The sequence below is a fragment of the Pseudophryne corroboree genome, chromosome 5 (genome assembly GCF_028390025.1).
Source record: "Pseudophryne corroboree isolate aPseCor3 chromosome 5, aPseCor3.hap2, whole genome shotgun sequence".
In the NCBI taxonomy this organism is placed as follows: Eukaryota; Metazoa; Chordata; class Amphibia; order Anura; family Myobatrachidae; genus Pseudophryne; species Pseudophryne corroboree.
This window is the reverse complement of record NC_086448.1, coordinates 118,647,074-118,649,637: the sequence shown is the minus strand read 5'-3', so window position 1 is coordinate 118,649,637 and position 2,564 is coordinate 118,647,074. Positions and strand designations below refer to the sequence as shown.

The 2,564-nt window shown below is 41.8% G+C and overlaps 1 long non-coding RNA gene across 1 annotated transcript; it reads left to right on the top strand.

Moving 5' to 3' along the window:
* Window positions 1-240: 240 nt before the first annotated feature.
* LOC134928839 (uncharacterized) lies at window positions 241-1,380 on the top strand. The gene is made up of 3 exons (XR_010178051.1): window positions 241-324; window positions 1,030-1,098; window positions 1,174-1,380. It is a non-coding gene; the product is annotated as an uncharacterized LOC134928839 (long non-coding RNA).
* Window positions 1,381-2,564: the final 1,184 nt, after the last annotated feature.

The following is a 2,564-nucleotide window of genomic DNA, read 5'->3' as shown; positions in this document are numbered from 1 at the left end:
GGCATCATCGACAGCTGTTTGGCCATGATGCTGCAAAGGTTTCTTCCCGCATGAAGAGTGTTCTGTGGGGGAAGGTCGTTGCGGCAGTTAATAGTGAGGGTGTGGTGAGGAGGACCGAGGACACGTGACGTAAGCGATTCTACGACATCAAGCGCCGTGTCAAGGCTAAGATGTCTAAGGAGGCTAAATCAGCACGCCAAACAGGTGGTGGCCACCCCTTCCGAGCGTCATATAGGGATTGGGAGGAGCCTGTGCGTACTCTTATTCCGCCAGAAGTGGTTGGTGCGACTCATGTCCGGGATTCGGATCGCCCAAGGCAGGATGGTGAGTTAACATTTTTGTTTATTTATAATTAAAACATCTGTGCTTTGTCCTTAGTTGTCTGAAATGTCTTCTAGCTAATTGTGATTGTAAGTTGGTTCATTCTTCTAATGTGTTGGTGATGTAGTTTTAATCACAAATAGTTATGTTTTTATCCTTTGTATTGTCAATTTAGCAGGTGACCTTGGGCTTTTTCTGTTTTTTTTATAAAAAAGTAAATTGTTGTTGGTGTCTTTAAATGAAGTGTGAGTCATGTGTTTTGCATAATATTTTTTTTTTGTATTTTTTAAATGGACTTGTGGTTATTGTGTGTTGTTCTGGGTTGTCCTTTGTGTGGTTGATGTGATTTTTCATGCATATTTTAATTTGATGCTTACAATTTTGCGCATATATTTGGGGGTACTGTTTGGTTGTTAGCAGCAAACAAATGTGAAATACAGAGCAATATTGTGGTTGTGTTAAGCTACCACGGTTGGGTTTTTTAAGTAGTATAATATTGTGAATTCTGCACCTTTGTGTATGGATTGGTTGGTGTAATTGTTTCATAATTTAAGTATACACACCCAATGAAGTCAGGCAGAAAAGCATAAGCATAGTTTTGTTTACTTCTCATCAGGTTCCTCATATGTTTACATCACAATAAGCATTTTGCATTAAACATATAAACATAATAGAATGTTCATAAGGACAATCTTCATATTTCTACAGTACGAAAGAGACGCAGCACAGCCAGGCCACAACCCACACTGCCAAGAGATGCAGATGCTGGCGATGCAGGTAAGAATTTAGTGTATACACATATTCTGAAAACACATAGAAAAGCAGAATGTTAATGTCTATCTTATCACATAGGTCCTTCTTCATCAAACACCCCTCCACTAAGACGACCATCACAGGGCTCGGATAGTCTCCATAAGATGGGTACCAAGAGACGCCGGCTTGAGGCTGAATCTCCAGCAGCATCCTCACCACCACAACGGCGCATCTCTACAGTGTCGCCCCTTCCACCACAAGCCATTTTGGCCAGTCCACAAAGCGAGGAACCACAATCCCCTCAGCTGTCTGGTAAATAAACATAACAATTAATTGTAAAAACGTTAAAAAACAGTGGGGTAGATGTATTAACCTGGAGAAGGCATAAGGAAGTGATAAACCAGTGATATGTGCAAGGTGATAAAGGCGCACCAGCCAAACAGATCCTAACTGTTAATTTACATATTGGAGCTGTTTGGCTGGTGCCTTTATCACCTTGCACATATCACTGGTTTATCACTTCCTTATGCCTTCTCCAGGTTAATACATCTGCCCCACTGTTTGTGCACAGCCCAAAAAAATGTGTTACAAATAAACAGTCATCCTTGTAATAATCACCAACAGCAAGCACATGGGGGTAACGTTAGTTATTTTATTTAATTTTCAGATGTGATGTTGGCCAAAGCAACCAATTTTTTTTTGTTTGTTTGTTTTTTTGCTGGAACCAGCTACATAAATGTTAAGTCTGATCCAATTGTTTTGCATGCCCAACATCACCAGTTCTAAACATAGGCCACCTTAAGACATTTTCAACCATATTATTAAATTTCATTTATTTGCACTATATTTGTTAAAGTTTTGGCCAGACCACTGACTGCCTTGAACAATGTATGAGTGTATTGCTCAAGACATTTATACCCCTTTTCCACTAGCTGTTTTTACCCGTGTTTTTGCACGGGGGCGCGCATCGACACGGATTTTTAGTAGGTGGAAACGGGTCAACACGGGTTGAGTGACCCGGGAATCCAACCCGGCTATTTACCTGGGTAGAACACGGTAATGACACGGATAGCGGTGCAGTGGAAACGGTCATTACACGTGTTTTCAGACCCAAGTAACGCTCTGAGACGCTGATTGGTGCTTCTGGGGCACTGGAAGATGATGTCATCCCTTGGAGACACGCTGGGCACATGCAGGCATTGAGGCAGCAAACAAAACACTCTGAAGTCGCGCTGGGTACATACAGATATTTTTATTGCAGCAGCTTCCAAACAAACAGACAATATACAGCAGCAGAAGCTCCAGCACAGCAACATGGCTAGCCATATCTGGTCAGACACAGAGATCAAAGAGCTGCTTAATATTCGGGGAGAGGAAGAAATAAGAAGGCAGGTGACTGGAACAGTTAAGGATGCTATCGTCTACAAGAACATATCCCTTATGCTGGCAGAAAGGGGCATCCAAAAAACCCAGCAACAAGTCGTTAACAA